A 20,611-nucleotide genomic window follows, 5' to 3' on the forward strand; every position below is an offset into this window, starting at 1 on the left:
AAATAGCTCAGTTGGGAGAGCAGTAGACTGAAGATCTAAAGGTCCCTGGTTCAATCCCGGGTTTAGGCACATTTTGAACTTATGCTTTGCATGCCACAAATGCTATTTGGAGTCAACTCATATTGACGTTGTTTATAATGATCAAAACCTTTTGTCAAGCTGATCGAAAAGACAACCATTTCAACATATTTTTTACATTCTGTCTTTCTGTCAAACTTGCTTCCACCTCTCTTGTATTCAACTTTACCTGCTTTATTTGCCAATTCTTCCTTTAATTGAAAGTAAAGCTTTGCCTGCATCAGCCTCGAGTTCCCCTTATACAAAACTGTTAGTAGTCAGATGACCTAGTTTGCCTACCCTCGCCACATAGGTCTGTGTGTCTGAGTATAAGTCCATTCATAGTTTACAAACATCTTCTAACTAACTTGGCTCCTAAAAAGGAAATTCACCCATCAGACCAATTTAGCTGCTGAATAACATTGGACAATTTAACACATAACTGCACATGCAGATAGAATGACCAGGGTCTGCATTTATCTTTAACAATTATCAAAAATACAACAGAAAGCCAAAATGGCCAGCTGGATGAAATAGCTCAGTTGGGAGAGTGTTAGATTGAAAATCTAAAAGTCCCTTGTTCAATGCTGGGTTTCGGAAAAGTCTGAGAGGTTTCTTGCTTCTCACAAAATATTTCTTGGTATCAGCTCAAGTTTTTCTTTCTTTATTTATCAAAATATTTGATCAACTGATCGACAACATGATCAATTCAACATAGAATTGTCTTTCTGTCCTCCTTCTAAATTTGCTTCCACCTCTCTTGCATTCAGCTTCGACTACAAATGTTTCCTATTTCATACTTTTTTGTAAAGTAAACTCTTGTCTGCATCAGCTTCCACTTCTCCTTGAACACAGATTTCAGTATTCAGATGACATAGCTTACCTACTCAGGCCAAATACCTCTGTGTAATATAGTGCTAGTCCATTCAGAGTAAAAAAAAAAGCTACCTAACCTGGATCCGAAAAATGCTATTTACCTATTGCACCCGTTAACTGATGAATGATACAGGACATCTTAAAACATAGCTCTAGCATGAGGTTGAGCATCTATTTTCTTGGGAAGTTTAAAAGAAAGGATGAAGACCCAAACTACCAGCAGGCCGAAATAGCTCAGTTGGGAGAGCGTTAGACTGAAGATCCAAAGGTCCCTGGTTCAATCCCGGGTTTCGGCACAATTTCAACTTCTGCTTTTCATGTCACAAAAGCTGTTTGTGTTGTTGATCAGATTGATAAAAGGTTTTGATAAAGAAGAGCGTTGATTTAACTCCAATCAATTCAACATATTATTTACTTTCTGTCTTCCTTTCAAACTTGCTTCCACCTCTCTTGTATTCAACTACGCCTCATTTATTTGCAACTTCTTGCTTTATTTTAAAGTAAAGCTTTGCCTGCATCAGCCTCCAATTCCCATTATACAAAACTGTCAGTAGTCAGATGACATAGCTTGTACACCCTGGCCATATAGGTCTGTGTTTCAGAGTATAAGTCAATTCAGAGTTTAGAAAAAAAAATTCTACCTACATTGTCCCCTAAAAAGGATATTCACTCATCAGACCAAGTTACCTGCTGAATGATACTGGACACTTTAACACATAACTATAAACGAAAATAGAATGACCAGGTTCTGTATGTATCGTCTACAATTATTAATAATACATCAGGAGGCCACAGGGACTTGTTGGCTGAAATATCTCAGTTGGGAGATCGTTAGACTGAAGAGCTTAAGGTACCTGATTCAATCCTGACTTTCAGCACAGTGCGAGGGGATCCTACATTCTTGCAAAATATTTCTTGAAATCAGCTCTAGTTTTTTTTTCTTTATTTCTCAAAATATTTTATCAACTGATCAACAACATGATAACTTCAACAAAAAGTTGTCTTTCTGTCCTCCTTCTAAACTTGCTTCCACCTCTCTTGCCATCAGCTTTGATGACGAATTTATCCCATTTTATACTTTTTTCAAAGTAAACTCTTGTCTGCATCAGCTTTCACTTCTCCTTGAACAAAGTTGTCAGTATTGAGATGACATAGCTTACCTACTCAGGCGACATACGTCTGTGTAATACAGTGCTGGTCCACTTAGAGTTTTAAAAGAAAAACGACCTAACATTTATCCCAAAAACGCTACTCACCCATTTCACCAGTTAGCTGCTGAACAATGCAGGACACATTAAAACACAGCTCTAACCTCAGATTGAAAATCCAGGTTCTGCATCTCTGTTCTGGGATTGTTCAAAAAAAGAGGCTGAATACTATAGCTGCTGGCAGGCCGAAATAGCTCAGTTGGGAGAGCGTTAGACTAAAGGTCCCTGGTTCGATCCCGGGTTTCGGCACGTTTTGAACTTCTGCTTTGCATGCCACAAAGACTATTTTGAGTCAACTCATATTGACTTTGTTTATAATGATCAAAACATTTTATCAAGATAATCGACAATACAATTAATTCAACATATTATTTACTTTCTGTCTTTCTTTCAAACTTGCTTCCACCTCTCTTGTATTCAACTTTGCCTCCTTTATTTCCCAATTCTTCCTTTAATTGAAAGTAAAGCTTTGCCTGCATCAGCCTCCAGTTCCCCTTATACAAAACTGTTAGTAGTCAGATGACCTAGCTTGCCGACCCTCGCCATATAGGTCTGTGTTTCTGAGTATAAGTCCATTCATAGTTTACAAACATCATCTAACTAACTTGGCTCCTAAAAAGGAAATTCACCCATCAGACCAATTTAGCTACTGAATAATACTGGACAATTTAACACATAACTGCACATGCAGATAGAGTGACCAGGTTCTGCATTTTTCTTTAACAATTATAAAAAATACAACAGAAAGCCAAAATTGCCAGCTGGATGAAATAGCTCAGTTGGGAGAGCAGTAGACTGAAGATCTAAAGGTCCCTGGTTCAATCCCGGGTTTAGGCACATTTTGAACTTCTGCTTTGCATGCCACAAATGCTATTTGGAGTCAACTCATATTGACGTTGTTTATAATGATCAAAACCTTTTATCAAGCTGATCGAAAAGACAACCATTTCAACATATTTTTTACATTCTGTCTTTCTGTCAAACTTGCTTCCACCTCTCTTGTATTCAACTTTACCTGCTTTATTTGCCAATTCTTCCTTTAATTGAAAGTAAAGCTTTGCCTGCATCAGCCTCGAGTTCCCCTTATACAAAACTGTTAGTAGTCAGATGACCTAGTTTGCCTACCCTCGCCATATAGGTCTGTGTCTCTGAGTATAAGTCCATTCATAGTTTACAAACATCTTCTAACTAACTTGGCTCCTAAAAAGGAAATTCACCCATCAGACCAATTTAGCTGCTGAATAATATTGGACAATTTAACACATAACTGCACATGCAGATAGAATGACCAGGGTCTGCATTTATCTTTAACAATTATCAAAAATACAACAGAAAGCCAAAATGGCCAGCTGGATGAAATAGCTCAGTTGGGAGAGTGTTAGATTGAAAATCTAAAAGTCCCTTGTTCAATGCTGGGTTTCGGAAAAGTCTGAGAGGTTTCTTGCTTCTCACAAAATATTTCTTGGTATCAGCTCAAGTTTTTCTTTCTTTATTTATCAAAATATTTGATCAACTGATCGACAACATGATCAATTCAACATAGAATTGTCTTTCTGTCCTCCTTCTAAATTTGCTTCCACCTCTCTTGCATTCAGCTTCGACTACAAATGTTTCCTATTTCATGCTTTTTTGTAAAGTAAACTCTTGTCTGCATCAGCTTCCACTTCTCCTTGCACACAGATGTCAGTATTCAGATGACATAGCTTACCTACTCAGGCCAAATACCTCTGTGTAATATGGTGCTAGTCCATTCAGAGTAAAAAAAAAAGCTACCTAACCTGGATCCGAAAAATGCTATTTACCTATTGCACCCGTTAACTGATGAATGATACAGGACATCTTAAAACATAGCTCTAGCATGAGGTTGAGCATCTATTTTCTTGGGAAGTTTAAAAGAAAGGATGAAGACCCAAACTACCAGCAGGCCGAAATAGCTCAGTTGGGAGAGCGTTAGACTGAAGATCTAAAGGTCCCTGGTTCAATCCCGGGTTTCGGCACAATTTCAACTTCTGCTTTTCATGTCACAAAAGCTGTTTGTGTTGTTGATCAGATTGATAAAAGGTTTTGATAAAGAAGAGCGTTGATTTAACTCCAATCAATTCAACATATTATTTACTTTCTGTCTTCCTTTCAAACTTGCTTCCACCTCTCTTGTATTCAACTATGCCTCATTTATTTGCAACTTCTTGCTTTATTTTAAAGTAAAGCTTTGCCTGCATCAGCCTCCAATTCCCCTTATACAAAACTGTCAGTAGTCAGATGACATAGCTTGTACACCCTGGCCATATAGGTCTGTGTTTCAGAGTATAAGTCAATTCAGAGTTTAGAAAAAAAAATTCTACCTACATTGTCCCCTAAAAAGGATATTCACTCATCAGACCAAGTTACCTGCTGAATGATACTGGACACTTTAACACATAACTATAAACGAAAATAGAATGACCAGGTTCTGTATGTATCGTCTACAATTATTAATAATACATCAGGAGGCCACAGGGACTTGTTGGCTGAAATATCTCAGTTGGGAGATCGTTAGACTGAAGAGCTTAAGGTACCCGATTCAATCCTGACTTTCAGCACAGTGCGAGGGGATCCTACATTGTTGCAAAATATTTCTTGAAATCAGCTCTAGTTTTTTTTTCTTTATTTCTCAAAATATTTTATCAACTGATCAACAACATGATAACTTCAACAAAAAGTTGTCTTTCTGTCCTCCTTCTAAACTTGCTTCCACCTCTCTTGCCATCAGCTTTGATGACGAATTTATCCCATTTTATACTTTTTTCAAAGTAAACTCTTGTCTGCATCAGCTTTCACTTCTCCTTGAACAAAGTTGTCAGTATTGAGATGACATAGCTTACCTACTCAGGCGACATACGTCTGTGTAATACAGTGCTGGTCCACTTAGAGTTTTAAAAGAAAAACGACCTAACATTTATCCCAAAAACGCTACTCACCCATTTCACCAGTTAGCTGCTGAACAATGCAGGACACATTAAAACACAGCTCTAACCTCAGATTGAAAATCCAGGTTCTGCATCTCTGTTCTGGGATTGTTCAAAAAAAGAGGCTGAATGCTATAGTTGCTGGCAGGCCGAAATAGCTCAGTTGGGAGAGCGTTAGACTAAAGATCTAAAGGTCCCTGGTTCGATCCTGGGTTTCGGCACGTTTTGAACTTCTGCTTTGCATGCCACAAAGACTATTTTGAGTCAACTCATATTGACTTTGTTTATAATGATCAAAACATTTTATCAAGATAATCGACAATACAATTAATTCAACATATTATTTACTTTCTGTCTTTCTTTCAAACTTGCTTCCACCTCTCTTGTATTCAACTTTGCCTCCTTTATTTCCCAATTCTTCCTTTAATTGAAAGTAAAGCTTTGCCTGCATCAGCCTCCAGTTCCCCTTATACAAAACTGTTAGTAGTCAGATGACCTAGCTTGCCGACCCTCGCCATATAGGTCTGTGTTTCTGAGTATAAGTCCATTCATAGTTTACAAACATCATCTAACTAACTTGGCTCCTAAAAAGGAAATTCACCCATCAGACCAATTTAGCTACTGAATAATACTGGACAATTTAACACATAACTGCACATGCAGATAGAGTGACCAGGTTCTGCATTTTTCTTTAACAATTATAAAAAATACAACAGAAAGCCGAAATTGCCAGCTGGATGAAATAGCTCAGTTGGGAGAGCAGTAGACTGAAGATCTAAAGGTCCCTGGTTCAATCCCGGGTTTAGGCACATTTTGAACTTCTGCTTTGCATGCCACAAATGCTATTTGGAGTCAACTCATATTGACGTTGTTTATAATGATCAAAACCTTTTATCAAGCTGATCGATAAGACAACCATTTCAACATATTTTTTACATTCTGTCTTTCTGTCAAACTTGCTTCCACCTCTCTTGTATTCAACTTTACCTGCTTTATTTGCCAATTCTTCCTTTAATTGAAAGTAAAGCTTTGCCTACATCAGCCTCGAGTTCCCCTTATACAAAACTGTTAGTAGTCAGATGACCTAGTTTGCCTACCCTCGCCATATAGGTCTGTGTGTCTGAGTATAAGTCCATTCATAGTTTACAAACATCTTCTAACTAACTTGGCTCCTAAAAAGGAAATTCACCCATCAGAGCAATTTAGCTGCTGAATAATATTGGACAATTTAACACATACCTGCACATGCAGATAGAATGACCAGGGTCTGCATTTATCTTTAACAATTATCAAAAATACAACAGAAAGCCAAAATGGCCAGCTGGATGAAATAGCTCAGTTGGGAGAGTGTTAGATTGAAAATCTAAAAGTCCCTTGTTCAATGCTGGGTTTTGGAAAAGTCTGAGAGGTTTCTTGCTTCTCACAAAATATTTCTTGGTATCAGCTCAAGTTTTTCTTTCTTTATTTATCAAAATATTTGATCAACTGATCGACAACATGATCAATTCAACATAGAATTGTCTTTCTGTCCTCCTTCTAAATTTGCTTCCACCTCTCTTGCATTCAGCTTCGACTACAAATGTTTCCTATTTCATGCTTTTTTGTAAAGTAAACTCTTGTCTGCATCAGCTTCCACTTCTCCTTGAACACAGATTTCAGTATTCAGATGACATAGCTTACCTACTCAGGCCAAATACCTCTGTGTAATATGGTGCTAGTCCATTCAGAGTAAAAAAAAAAGCTACCTAACCTGGATCCGAAAAATGCTATTTACCTATTGCACCTGTTAACTGATGAATGATACAGGACATCTTAAAACATAGCTCTAGCATGAGGATGAGCATCTATTTTCTTGGGAAGTTTAAAAGAAAGGATGAAGACCCAAACTACCAGCAGGCCGAAATAGCTCAGTTGGGAGAGCGTTAGACTGAAGATCTAAAGGTCCCTGGTTCAATCCCGGGTTTCGGCACAATTTCAACTTCTGCTTTTCATGTCACAAAAGCTGTTTGGAGTTAAATCAACGCTCTTCTTTATCAAAACCTTTTATCAATCTGATCAACAACACAATCAATTCAACATATTATTTACTTTCTGTCTTCCTTTCAAACTTGCTTCCACCTCTCTTGTATTCAACTATGCCTCATTTATTTGAAACTTCTTGCTTTATTTTAAAGTAAAGCTTTGCCTGCATCAGCCTCCAATTCCCCTTATACAAAACTGTCAGTAGTCAGATGACATAGCTTGTACACCCTGGCCATATAGGTCTGTGTTTCAGAGTATAAGTCAATTCAGAGTTTAGAAAAAAAAATTCTACCTACATTGTCCCCTAAAAAGGATATTCACTCATCAGACCAAGTTACCTGCTGAATGATACTGGACACTTTAACACATAACTATAAACGAAAATAGAATGACCAGGTTCTGTATGTATCGTCTACAATTATTAATAATACATCAGGAGGCCACAGGGACTTGTTGGCTGAAATATCTCAGTTGGGAGATCGTTAGACTGAAGAGCTTAAGGTACCTGATTCAATCCTGACTTTCAGCACAGTGCGAGGGGATCCTACATTCTTGCAAAATATTTCTTGAAATCAGCTCTAGGTTTTTTTTTCTTTATTTCTCAAAATATTTTATCAACTGATCAACAACATGATAACTTCAACAAAAAGTTGTCTTTCTGTCCTCCTTCTAAACTTGCTTCCACCTCTCTTGCCATCAGCTTTGATGACGAATTTATCCCATTTTATACTTTTTTCAAAGCAAACTCTTGTCTGCATCAGCTTTCACTTCTCCTTGAACAAAGTTGTCAGTATTGAGATGACATAGCTTACCTACTCAGGCGACATACGTCTGTGTAATACAGTGCTGGTCCACTTAGAGTTTTAAAAGAAAAACGACCTAACATTTATCCCAAAAACGCTACTCACCCATTTCACCAGTTAGCTGCTGAACAATGCAGGACACATTAAAACACAGCTCTAACCTCAGATTGAAAATCCAGGTTCTGCATCTCTGTTCTGGGATTGTTCAAAAAAAGAGGCTGAATACTACAGCTGCTGGCAGGCTGAAATAGCTCAGTTGGGAGAGCGTTAGACTGAAGATCTAAAGGTCCCTGGTTCGATCCCGGGTTTCGGCACATTTTGAACTTCTGCTTTGCATGCCACAAAGACTATTTTGAGTCAACTCATATTGACTTTGTTTATAATGATCAAAACCTTTTATCAAGATAATCGACAATACAATTAATTCAACATATTATTTACTTTCTGTCTTTCTTTCAAACTTGCTTCCACCTCTCTTGTATTCAACTTTGCCTCCTTTATTTCCCAATTCTTCCTTTAATTGAAAGTAAAGCTTTGCCTGCATCAGCCTCCAGTTCCCCTTATACAAAACTGTTAGTAGTCAGATGACCTAGCTTGCCGACCCTCGCCATATAGGTCTGTGTTTCTGAGTATAAGTCCATTCATAGTTTACAAACATCATCTAACTAACTTGGCTCCTAAAAAGGAAATTCACCCATCAGACCAATTTAGCTACTGAATAATACTGGACAATTTAACACATAACTGCACATGCAGATAGAGTGACCAGGTTCTGCATTTATCTTTAACAATTATAAAAAATACAACAGAAAGCCAAAATTGCCAGCTGGATGAAATAGCTCAGTTGGGAGAGCAGTAGACTGAAGATTTAAAGGTCCCTGGTTCAATCCCGGGTTTAGGCACATTTTGAACTTCTGCTTTGCATGCCACAAATGCTATTTGGAGTCAACTCATATTGACGTTGTTTATAATGATCAAAACCTTTTATCAAGCTGATCGATAAGACAACCATTTCAACATATTTTTTACATTCTGTCTTTCTGTCAAACTTGCTTCCACCTCTCTTGTATTCAACTTTACCTGCTTTATTTGCCAATTCTTCCTTTAATTGAAAGTAAAGCTTTGCCTGCATCAGCCTCGAGTTCCCCTTATACAAAACTGTTAGTAGTCAGATGACCTAGTTTGCCTACCCTCGCCATATAGGTCTGTGTGTCTGAGTATAAGTCCATTCATAGTTTACAAACATCTTCTAACTAACTTGGCTCCTAAAAAGGAAATTCACCCATCAGACCAATTTAGCTGCTGAATAATATTGGACAATTTAACACATAACTGCACATGCAGATAGAATGACCAGGGTCTGCATTTATCTTTAACAATTATCAAAAATACAACAGAAAGCCAAAATGGCCAGCTGGATGAAATAGCTCAGTTGGGAGAGTGTTAGATTGAAAATCTAAAAGTCCCTTGTTCAATGCTGGGTTTCGGAAAAGTCTGAGAGGTTTCTTGCTTCTCACAAAATATTTCTTGGTATCAGCTCAAGTTTTTCTTTCTTTATTTATCAAAATATTTGATCAACTGATCGACAACATGATCAATTCAACATAGAATTGTCTTTCTGTCCTCCTTCTAAATTTGCTTCCACCTCTCTTGCATTCAGCTTCGACTACAAATGTTTCCTATTTCATGCTTTTTTGTAAAGTAAACTCTTGTCTGCATCAGCTTCCACTTCTCCTTGAACACAGATTTCAGTATTCAGATGACATAGCTTACCTACTCAGGCCAAATACCTCTGTGTAATATAGTGCTAGTCCATTCAGAGTAAAAAACAAAAGCTACCTAACCTGGATCCGAAAAATGCTATTTACCTATTGCACCCGTTAACTGATGAATGATACAGGACATCTTAAAACATAGCTCTAGCATGAGGTTGAGCATCTATTTTCTTGGGAAGTTTAAAAGAAAGGATGAAGACCCAAACTACCAGCAGGCCGAAATAGCTCAGTTGGGAGAGCGTTAGACTGAAGATCCAAAGGTCCCTGGTTCAATCCCGGGTTTCGGCACAATTTCAACTTCTGCTTTTCATGTCACAAAAGCTGTTTGTGTTGTTGATCAGATTGATAAAAGGTTTTGATAAAGAAGAGCGTTGATTTAACTCCAATCAATTCAACATATTATTTACTTTCTGTCTTCCTTTCAAACTTGCTTCCACCTCTCTTGTATTCAACTACGCCTCATTTATTTGCAACTTCTTGCTTTATTTTAAAGTAAAGCTTTGCCTGCATCAGCCTCCAATTCCCATTATACAAAACTGTCAGTAGTCAGATGACATAGCTTGTACACCCTGGCCATATAGGTCTGTGTTTCAGAGTATAAGTCAATTCAGAGTTTAGAAAAAAAAATTCTACCTACATTGTCCCCTAAAAAGGATATTCACTCATCAGACCAAGTTACCTGCTGAATGATACTGGACACTTTAACACATAACTATAAACGAAAATAGAATGACCAGGTTCTGTATGTATCGTCTACAATTATTAATAATACATCAGGAGGCCACAGGGACTTGTTGGCTGAAATATCTCAGTTGGGAGATCGTTAGACTGAAGAGCTTAAGGTACCTGATTCAATCCTGACTTTCAGCACAGTGCGAGGGGATCCTACATTCTTGCAAAATATTTCTTGAAATCAGCTCTAGTTTTTTTTTCTTTATTTCTCAAAATATTTTATCAACTGATCAACAACATGATAACTTCAACAAAAAGTTGTCTTTCTGTCCTCCTTCTAAACTTGCTTCCACCTCTCTTGCCATCAGCTTTGATGACGAATTTATCCCATTTTATACTTTTTTCAAAGTAAACTCTTGTCTGCATCAGCTTTCACTTCTCCTTGAACAAAGTTGTCAGTATTGAGATGACATAGCTTACCTACTCAGGCGACATACGTCTGTGTAATACAGTGCTGGTCCACTTAGAGTTTTAAAAGAAAAACGACCTAACATTTATCCCAAAAACGCTACTCACCCATTTCACCAGTTAGCTGCTGAACAATGCAGGACACATTAAAACACAGCTCTAACCTCAGATTGAAAATCCAGGTTCTGCATCTCTGTTCTGGGATTGTTCAAAAAAAGAGGCTGAATACTATAGCTGCTGGCAGGCCGAAATAGCTCAGTTGGGAGAGCGTTAGACTAAAGGTCCCTGGTTCGATCCCGGGTTTCGGCACGTTTTGAACTTCTGCTTTGCATGCCACAAAGACTATTTTGAGTCAACTCATATTGACTTTGTTTATAATGATCAAAACATTTTATCAAGATAATCGACAATACAATTAATTCAACATATTATTTACTTTCTGTCTTTCTTTCAAACTTGCTTCCACCTCTCTTGTATTCAACTTTGCCTCCTTTATTTCCCAATTCTTCCTTTAATTGAAAGTAAAGCTTTGCCTGCATCAGCCTCCAGTTCCCCTTATACAAAACTGTTAGTAGTCAGATGACCTAGCTTGCCGACCCTCGCCATATAGGTCTGTGTTTCTGAGTATAAGTCCATTCATAGTTTACAAACATCATCTAACTAACTTGGCTCCTAAAAAGGAAATTCACCCATCAGACCAATTTAGCTACTGAATAATACTGGACAATTTAACACATAACTGCACATGCAGATAGAGTGACCAGGTTCTGCATTTTTCTTTAACAATTATAAAAAATACAACAGAAAGCCAAAATTGCCAGCTGGATGAAATAGCTCAGTTGGGAGAGCAGTAGACTGAAGATCTAAAGGTCCCTGGTTCAATCCCGGGTTTAGGCACATTTTGAACTTCTGCTTTGCATGCCACAAATGCTATTTGGAGTCAACTCATATTGACGTTGTTTATAATGATCAAAACCTTTTATCAAGCTGATCGAAAAGACAACCATTTCAACATATTTTTTACATTCTGTCTTTCTGTCAAACTTGCTTCCACCTCTCTTGTATTCAACTTTACCTGCTTTATTTGCCAATTCTTCCTTTAATTGAAAGTAAAGCTTTGCCTGCATCAGCCTCGAGTTCCCCTTATACAAAACTGTTAGTAGTCAGATGACCTAGTTTGCCTACCCTCGCCATATAGGTCTGTGTCTCTGAGTATAAGTCCATTCATAGTTTACAAACATCTTCTAACTAACTTGGCTCCTAAAAAGGAAATTCACCCATCAGACCAATTTAGCTGCTGAATAATATTGGACAATTTAACACATAACTGCACATGCAGATAGAATGACCAGGGTCTGCATTTATCTTTAACAATTATCAAAAATACAACAGAAAGCCAAAATGGCCAGCTGGATGAAATAGCTCAGTTGGGAGAGTGTTAGATTGAAAATCTAAAAGTCCCTTGTTCAATGCTGGGTTTCGGAAAAGTCTGAGAGGTTTCTTGCTTCTCACAAAATATTTCTTGGTATCAGCTCAAGTTTTTCTTTCTTTATTTATCAAAATATTTGATCAACTGATCGACAACATGATCAATTCAACATAGAATTGTCTTTCTGTCCTCCTTCTAAATTTGCTTCCACCTCTCTTGCATTCAGCTTCGACTACAAATGTTTCCTATTTCATGCTTTTTTGTAAAGTAAACTCTTGTCTGCATCAGCTTCCACTTCTCCTTGCACACAGATGTCAGTATTCAGATGACATAGCTTACCTACTCAGGCCAAATACCTCTGTGTAATATGGTGCTAGTCCATTCAGAGTAAAAAAAAAAGCTACCTAACCTGGATCCGAAAAATGCTATTTACCTATTGCACCCGTTAACTGATGAATGATACAGGACATCTTAAAACATAGCTCTAGCATGAGGTTGAGCATCTATTTTCTTGGGAAGTTTAAAAGAAAGGATGAAGACCCAAACTACCAGCAGGCCGAAATAGCTCAGTTGGGAGAGCGTTAGACTGAAGATCTAAAGGTCCCTGGTTCAATCCCGGGTTTCGGCACAATTTCAACTTCTGCTTTTCATGTCACAAAAGCTGTTTGTGTTGTTGATCAGATTGATAAAAGGTTTTGATAAAGAAGAGCGTTGATTTAACTCCAATCAATTCAACATATTATTTACTTTCTGTCTTCCTTTCAAACTTGCTTCCACCTCTCTTGTATTCAACTATGCCTCATTTATTTGCAACTTCTTGCTTTATTTTAAAGTAAAGCTTTGCCTGCATCAGCCTCCAATTCCCCTTATACAAAACTGTCAGTAGTCAGATGACATAGCTTGTACACCCTGGCCATATAGGTCTGTGTTTCAGAGTATAAGTCAATTCAGAGTTTAGAAAAAAAAATTCTACCTACATTGTCCCCTAAAAAGGATATTCACTCATCAGACCAAGTTACCTGCTGAATGATACTGGACACTTTAACACATAACTATAAACGAAAATAGAATGACCAGGTTCTGTATGTATCGTCTACAATTATTAATAATACATCAGGAGGCCACAGGGACTTGTTGGCTGAAATATCTCAGTTGGGAGATCGTTAGACTGAAGAGCTTAAGGTACCCGATTCAATCCTGACTTTCAGCACAGTGCGAGGGGATCCTACATTGTTGCAAAATATTTCTTGAAATCAGCTCTAGTTTTTTTTTCTTTATTTCTCAAAATATTTTATCAACTGATCAACAACATGATAACTTCAACAAAAAGTTGTCTTTCTGTCCTCCTTCTAAACTTGCTTCCACCTCTCTTGCCATCAGCTTTGATGACGAATTTATCCCATTTTATACTTTTTTCAAAGTAAACTCTTGTCTGCATCAGCTTTCACTTCTCCTTGAACAAAGTTGTCAGTATTGAGATGACATAGCTTACCTACTCAGGCGACATACGTCTGTGTAATACAGTGCTGGTCCACTTAGAGTTTTAAAAGAAAAACGACCTAACATTTATCCCAAAAACGCTACTCACCCATTTCACCAGTTAGCTGCTGAACAATGCAGGACACATTAAAACACAGCTCTAACCTCAGATTGAAAATCCAGGTTCTGCATCTCTGTTCTGGGATTGTTCAAAAAAAGAGGCTGAATGCTATAGTTGCTGGCAGGCCGAAATAGCTCAGTTGGGAGAGCGTTAGACTAAAGATCTAAAGGTCCCTGGTTCGATCCTGGGTTTCGGCACGTTTTGAACTTCTGCTTTGCATGCCACAAAGACTATTTTGAGTCAACTCATATTGACTTTGTTTATAATGATCAAAACATTTTATCAAGATAATCGACAATACAATTAATTCAACATATTATTTACTTTCTGTCTTTCTTTCAAACTTGCTTCCACCTCTCTTGTATTCAACTTTGCCTCCTTTATTTCCCAATTCTTCCTTTAATTGAAAGTAAAGCTTTGCCTGCATCAGCCTCCAGTTCCCCTTATACAAAACTGTTAGTAGTCAGATGACCTAGCTTGCCGACCCTCGCCATATAGGTCTGTGTTTCTGAGTATAAGTCCATTCATAGTTTACAAACATCATCTAACTAACTTGGCTCCTAAAAAGGAAATTCACCCATCAGACCAATTTAGCTACTGAATAATACTGGACAATTTAACACATAACTGCACATGCAGATAGAGTGACCAGGTTCTGCATTTTTCTTTAACAATTATAAAAAATACAACAGAAAGCCGAAATTGCCAGCTGGATGAAATAGCTCAGTTGGGAGAGCAGTAGACTGAAGATCTAAAGGTCCCTGGTTCAATCCCGGGTTTAGGCACATTTTGAACTTCTGCTTTGCATGCCACAAATGCTATTTGGAGTCAACTCATATTGACGTTGTTTATAATGATCAAAACCTTTTATCAAGCTGATCGATAAGACAACCATTTCAACATATTTTTTACATTCTGTCTTTCTGTCAAACTTGCTTCCACCTCTCTTGTATTCAACTTTACCTGCTTTATTTGCCAATTCTTCCTTTAATTGAAAGTAAAGCTTTGCCTACATCAGCCTCGAGTTCCCCTTATACAAAACTGTTAGTAGTCAGATGACCTAGTTTGCCTACCCTCGCCATATAGGTCTGTGTGTCTGAGTATAAGTCCATTCATAGTTTACAAACATCTTCTAACTAACTTGGCTCCTAAAAAGGAAATTCACCCATCAGAGCAATTTAGCTGCTGAATAATATTGGACAATTTAACACATACCTGCACATGCAGATAGAATGACCAGGGTCTGCATTTATCTTTAACAATTATCAAAAATACAACAGAAAGCCAAAATGGCCAGCTGGATGAAATAGCTCAGTTGGGAGAGTGTTAGATTGAAAATCTAAAAGTCCCTTGTTCAATGCTGGGTTTTGGAAAAGTCTGAGAGGTTTCTTGCTTCTCACAAAATATTTCTTGGTATCAGCTCAAGTTTTTCTTTCTTTATTTATCAAAATATTTGATCAACTGATCGACAACATGATCAATTCAACATAGAATTGTCTTTCTGTCCTCCTTCTAAATTTGCTTCCACCTCTCTTGCATTCAGCTTCGACTACAAATGTTTCCTATTTCATGCTTTTTTGTAAAGTAAACTCTTGTCTGCATCAGCTTCCACTTCTCCTTGAACACAGATTTCAGTATTCAGATGACATAGCTTACCTACTCAGGCCAAATACCTCTGTGTAATATGGTGCTAGTCCATTCAGAGTAAAAAAAAAAGCTACCTAACCTGGATCCGAAAAATGCTATTTACCTATTGCACCTGTTAACTGATGAATGATACAGGACATCTTAAAACATAGCTCTAGCATGAGGATGAGCATCTATTTTCTTGGGAAGTTTAAAAGAAAGGATGAAGACCCAAACTACCAGCAGGCCGAAATAGCTCAGTTGGGAGAGCGTTAGACTGAAGATCTAAAGGTCCCTGGTTCAATCCCGGGTTTCGGCACAATTTCAACTTCTGCTTTTCATGTCACAAAAGCTGTTTGGAGTTAAATCAACGCTCTTCTTTATCAAAACCTTTTATCAATCTGATCAACAACACAATCAATTCAACATATTATTTACTTTCTGTCTTCCTTTCAAACTTGCTTCCACCTCTCTTGTATTCAACTATGCCTCATTTATTTGAAACTTCTTGCTTTATTTTAAAGTAAAGCTTTGCCTGCATCAGCCTCCAATTCCCCTTATACAAAACTGTCAGTAGTCAGATGACATAGCTTGTACACCCTGGCCATATAGGTCTGTGTTTCAGAGTATAAGTCAATTCAGAGTTTAGAAAAAAAAATTCTACCTACATTGTCCCCTAAAAAGGATATTCACTCATCAGACCAAGTTACCTGCTGAATGATACTGGACACTTTAACACATAACTATAAACGAAAATAGAATGACCAGGTTCTGTATGTATCGTCTACAATTATTAATAATACATCAGGAGGCCACAGGGACTTGTTGGCTGAAATATCTCAGTTGGGAGATCGTTAGACTGAAGAGCTTAAGGTACCTGATTCAATCCTGACTTTCAGCACAGTGCGAGGGGATCCTACATTCTTGCAAAATATTTCTTGAAATCAGCTCTAGGTTTTTTTTTCTTTATTTCTCAAAATATTTTATCAACTGATCAACAACATGATAACTTCAACAAAAAGTTGTCTTTCTGTCCTCCTTCTAAACTTGCTTCCACCTCTCTTGCCATCAGCTTTGATGACGAATTTATCCCATTTTATACTTTTTTCAAAGCAAACTCTTGTCTGCATCAGCTTTCACTTCTCCTTGAACAAAGTTGTCAGTATTGAGATGACATAGCTTACCTACTCAGGCGACATACGTCTGTGTAATACAGTGCTGGTCCACTTAGAGTTTTAAAAGAAAAACGACCTAACATTTATCCCAAAAACGCTACTCACCCATTTCACCAGTTAGCTGCTGAACAATGCAGGACACATTAAAACACAGCTCTAACCTCAGATTGAAAATCCAGGTTCTGCATCTCTGTTCTGGGATTGTTCAAAAAAAGAGGCTGAATACTACAGCTGCTGGCAGGCTGAAATAGCTCAGTTGGGAGAGCGTTAGACTGAAGATCTAAAGGTCCCTGGTTCGATCCCGGGTTTCGGCACATTTTGAACTTCTGCTTTGCATGCCACAAAGACTATTTTGAGTCAACTCATATTGACTTTGTTTATAATGATCAAAACCTTTTATCAAGATAATCGACAATACAATTAATTCAACATATTATTTACTTTCTGTCTTTCTTTCAAACTTGCTTCCACCTCTCTTGTATTCAACTTTGCCTCCTTTATTTCCCAATTCTTCCTTTAATTGAAAGTAAAGCTTTGCCTGCATCAGCCTCCAGTTCCCCTTATACAAAACTGTTAGTAGTCAGATGACCTAGCTTGCCGACCCTCGCCATATAGGTCTGTGTTTCTGAGTATAAGTCCATTCATAGTTTACAAACATCATCTAACTAACTTGGCTCCTAAAAAGGAAATTCACCCATCAGACCAATTTAGCTACTGAATAATACTGGACAATTTAACACATAACTGCACATGCAGATAGAGTGACCAGGTTCTGCATTTATCTTTAACAATTATAAAAAATACAACAGAAAGCCAAAATTGCCAGCTGGATGAAATAGCTCAGTTGGGAGAGCAGTAGACTGAAGATTTAAAGGTCCCTGGTTCAATCCCGGGTTTAGGCACATTTTGAACTTCTGCTTTGCATGCCACAAATGCTATTTGGAGTCAACTCATATTGACGTTGTTTATAATGATCAAAACCTTTTATCAAGCTGATCGATAAGACAACCATTTCAACATATTTTTTACATTCTGTCTTTCTGTCAAACTTGCTTCCACCTCTCTTGTATTCAACTTTACCTGCTTTATTTGCCAATTCTTCCTTTAATTGAAAGTAAAGCTTTGCCTGCATCAGCCTCGAGTTCCCCTTATACAAAACTGTTAGTAGTCAGATGACCTAGTTTGCCTACCCTCGCCATATAGGTCTGTGTGTCTGAGTATAAGTCCATTCATAGTTTACAAACATCTTCTAACTAACTTGGCTCCTAAAAAGGAAATTCACCCATCAGACCAATTTAGCTGCTGAATAATATTGGACAATTTAACACATAACTGCACATGCAGATAGAATGACCAGGGTCTGCATTTATCTTTAACAATTATCAAAAATACAACAGAAAGCCAAAATGGCCAGCTGGATGAAATAGCTCAGTTGGGAGAGTGTTAGATTGAAAATCTAAAAGTCCCTTGTTCAATGCTGGGTTTCGGAAAAGTCTGAGAGGTTTCTTGCTTCTCACAAAATATTTCTTGGTATCAGCTCAAGTTTTTCTTTCTTTATTTATCAAAATATTTGATCAACTGATCGACAACATGATCAATTCAACATAGAATTGTCTTTCTGTCCTCCTTCTAAATTTGCTTCCACCTCTCTTGCATTCAGCTTCGACTACAAATGTTTCCTATTTCATGCTTTTTTGTAAAGTAAACTCTTGTCTGCATCAGCTTCCACTTCTCCTTGAACACAGATTTCAGTATTCAGATGACATAGCTTACCTACTCAGGCCAAATACCTCTGTGTAATATGGTGCTAGTCCATTCAGAGTAAAAAACAAAAGCTACCTAACCTGGATCCGAAAAATGCTATTTACCTATTGCACCCGTTAACTGATGAATGATACAGGACATCTTAAAACATAGCTCTAGCATGAGGTTGAGCATCTATTTTCTTGGGAAGTTTAAAAGAAAGGATGAAGACCCAAACTACCAGCAGGCCGAAATAGCTCAGTTGGGAGAGCGTTAGACTGAAGATCTAAAGGTCCCTGGTTCAATCCCGGGTTTCGGCACAATTTCAACTTCTGCTTTTCATGTCACAAAAGCTGTTTGGAGTTAAATCAACGCTCTTCTTTATCAAAACCTTTTATCAATCTGATCAACAACACAATCAATTCAACATATTATTTACTTTCTGTCTTCCTTTCAAACTTGCTTCCACCTCTCTTGTATTCAACTATGCCTCATTTATTTGCAACTTCTTGCTTTATTTTAAAGTAAAGCTTTGCCTGCATCAGCCTCCAATTCCCCTTATACAAAACTGTCAGTAGTCAGATGACATAGCTTGTACACCCTGGCCATATAGGTCTGTGTTTCAGAGTATAAGTCAATTCAGAGTTTAGAAAAAAAAATTCTACCTACATTGTCCCCTAAAAAGGATATTCACTCATCAGACCAAGTTACCTGCTGAATGATACTGGACACTTTAACACATAACTATAAACGAAAATAGAATGACCAGGTTCTGTATGTATCGTCTACAATTATTAATAATACATCAGGAGGCCACAGGGACTTGTTGGCTGAAATATCTCAGTTGGGAGATCGTTAGACTGAAGAGCTTAAGGTACCTGATTCAATCCTGACTTTCAGCACAGTGCGAGGGGATCCTACATTCTTGCAAAATATTTCTTGAAATCAGCTCTAGTTTTTTTTTCTTTATTTCTCAAAATATTTTATCAACTGATCAACAACATGATAACTTCAACAAAAAGTTGTCTTTCTGTCCTCCTTCTAAACTTGCTTCCACCTCTCTTGCCATCAGCTTTGATGACGAATTTATCCCATTTTATACTTTTTTCAAAGTAAACTCTTGTCTGCATCAGCTTTCACTTCTCCTTGAACAAAGTTGTCAGTATTGAGATGACATAGCTTACCTACTCAGGCGACATACGTCTGTGTAATACAGTTCTGGTCCACTCAGAGTTTTAAAAGAAAAACGACCTAACATTTATCCCAAAAACGCTACTCACCCATTTCACCAGTTAGCTGCTGAACAATGCAGGACACATTAAAACACAGCTCTAACCTCAGATTGAAAATCCAGGTTCTGCATCTCTGTTCTGGGATTGTTCAAAAAAAGAGGCTGAATACTATAGCTGCTGGCAGGCCGAAATAGCTCAGTTGGGAGAGTGTTAGACTGAAGATCTAAAGGTCCCTGGTTCGATCCCGGGTTTCGGCACATTTTGAACTTCTGCTTTGCATGCCACAAAGACTATTTTGAGTCATCTCATATTGACTTTGTTTATAATGATCAAAACCTTTTATCAAGATAATCGACAATACAATTAATTCAACATATTATTTACTTTCTGTCTTTCTTTCAAACTTGCTTCCACCTCTCTTGTATTCAACTTTGCCTCCTTTATTTCCCAATTCTTCCTTTAATTGAAAGTAAAGCTTTGCCTGCATCAGCCTCCAGTTCCCCTTATACAAAACTGTTAGTAGTCAGATGACCTAGCTTGCCGACCCTCGCCATATAGGTCTGTGTTTCTGAGTATAAGTCCATTCATAGTTTACAAACATCATCTAACTAACTTGGCTCCTAAAAAGGAAATTCACCCATCAGACCAATTTAGCTACTGAATAATACTGGACAATTTAACACATAACTGCACATGCAGATAGAGTGACCAGGTTCTGCATTTATCTTTAACAATTATAAAAAATACAACAGAAAGCCGAAATTGCCAGCTGGATGAAATAGCTCAGTTGGGAGAGCAGTAGACTGAAGATCTAAAGGTCCCTGGTTCAATCCCGGGTTTAGGCACATTTTGAACTTCTGCTTTGCATGCCACAAATGCTATTTGGAGTCAACTCATATTGACGTTGTTTATAATGATCAAAACCTTTTATCAAGCTGATCGATAAGACAACCATTTCAACATATTTTTTACATTCTGTC

At 37.6% G+C, this 20,611-nt stretch overlaps 10 non-coding genes across 10 annotated transcripts; all 10 read left to right on the top strand.

The window, feature by feature from the left end:
* The first annotated feature begins 4,065 nt into the window (after positions 1–4,065).
* Positions 4,066–4,138, top strand: TRNAF-GAA (transfer RNA phenylalanine (anticodon GAA)). Its single transcript has one exon. It is a non-coding gene; the product is annotated as a tRNA-Phe (tRNA).
* A 1,096-nt stretch (positions 4,139–5,234) lies between these two features.
* Positions 5,235–5,307, top strand: TRNAF-AAA (transfer RNA phenylalanine (anticodon AAA)). Its single transcript has one exon. It is a non-coding gene; the product is annotated as a tRNA-Phe (tRNA).
* Positions 5,308–6,982: 1,675 nt separating this feature from the next.
* Positions 6,983–7,055, top strand: TRNAF-GAA (transfer RNA phenylalanine (anticodon GAA)). Its single transcript has one exon. It is a non-coding gene; the product is annotated as a tRNA-Phe (tRNA).
* A 1,097-nt stretch (positions 7,056–8,152) lies between these two features.
* On the top strand, positions 8,153–8,225 carry TRNAF-GAA (transfer RNA phenylalanine (anticodon GAA)). The gene has a single exon. It is a non-coding gene; the product is annotated as a tRNA-Phe (tRNA).
* Positions 8,226–12,810: 4,585 nt separating this feature from the next.
* Positions 12,811–12,883, top strand: TRNAF-GAA (transfer RNA phenylalanine (anticodon GAA)). The gene has a single exon. It is a non-coding gene; the product is annotated as a tRNA-Phe (tRNA).
* A 1,096-nt stretch (positions 12,884–13,979) lies between these two features.
* Positions 13,980–14,052, top strand: TRNAF-AAA (transfer RNA phenylalanine (anticodon AAA)). Its single transcript has one exon. It is a non-coding gene; the product is annotated as a tRNA-Phe (tRNA).
* A 1,675-nt stretch (positions 14,053–15,727) lies between these two features.
* Positions 15,728–15,800, top strand: TRNAF-GAA (transfer RNA phenylalanine (anticodon GAA)). The gene has a single exon. It is a non-coding gene; the product is annotated as a tRNA-Phe (tRNA).
* Positions 15,801–16,897: 1,097 nt separating this feature from the next.
* On the top strand, positions 16,898–16,970 carry TRNAF-GAA (transfer RNA phenylalanine (anticodon GAA)). Its single transcript has one exon. It is a non-coding gene; the product is annotated as a tRNA-Phe (tRNA).
* A 1,676-nt stretch (positions 16,971–18,646) lies between these two features.
* TRNAF-GAA (transfer RNA phenylalanine (anticodon GAA)) lies at positions 18,647–18,719 on the top strand. Its single transcript has one exon. It is a non-coding gene; the product is annotated as a tRNA-Phe (tRNA).
* A 1,096-nt stretch (positions 18,720–19,815) lies between these two features.
* Positions 19,816–19,888, top strand: TRNAF-GAA (transfer RNA phenylalanine (anticodon GAA)). The gene has a single exon. It is a non-coding gene; the product is annotated as a tRNA-Phe (tRNA).
* The last annotated feature ends 723 nt before the right edge of the window (positions 19,889–20,611 follow it).

This window comes from Triturus cristatus, chromosome 8, assembly GCF_964204655.1.
Source record: "Triturus cristatus chromosome 8, aTriCri1.1, whole genome shotgun sequence".
NCBI classification, from domain to species: Eukaryota; Metazoa; Chordata; class Amphibia; order Caudata; family Salamandridae; genus Triturus; species Triturus cristatus.